This window comes from Fulmarus glacialis, unplaced genomic scaffold (genome assembly GCF_000690835.1).
Source record: "Fulmarus glacialis isolate BGI_N327 unplaced genomic scaffold, ASM69083v1 scaffold20035, whole genome shotgun sequence".
Lineage (NCBI taxonomy): Eukaryota > Metazoa > Chordata > Aves > Procellariiformes > Procellariidae > Fulmarus > Fulmarus glacialis.
In genome coordinates this window covers 12,580-12,816 of record NW_009215182.1, presented here as the reverse complement: position 1 = coordinate 12,816, position 237 = coordinate 12,580, and the positions used below count along the sequence as shown (strand labels likewise).

At 63.7% G+C, this 237-nt stretch overlaps 1 protein-coding gene across 1 annotated transcript in view; it reads right to left on the bottom strand.

Annotated features, from left to right (window-relative positions):
- Nucleotides 1–237, bottom strand: part of CCND3 (cyclin D3) — a 12,707-nt gene that overhangs the window by 1,087 nt on the left and 11,383 nt on the right. The window lies entirely within an intron of this gene.

The window sequence follows — 237 nt, the reverse complement described above, 5'->3', positions numbered from 1 at the left end:
CCTCTCAGACCCAACAGCCACCCCAGCCACGTGTTCCCTACAACATCGCTGGGTCGTTACGAGAACGATGCTGCGGCCACATAGCTTCTCGCAAGGCTTTTACCCTCCTGCTCTCCCCCAGGGAGCCCCGAGTGACTCACCCGCACCTCCCCAGGGCCCAGGGAACCCAGCGCTGGGGGACACTCCAGCCCCACAAACAGGAAGGCGCAGGGGGCTGCAAGCAGTGGCCTATCACTT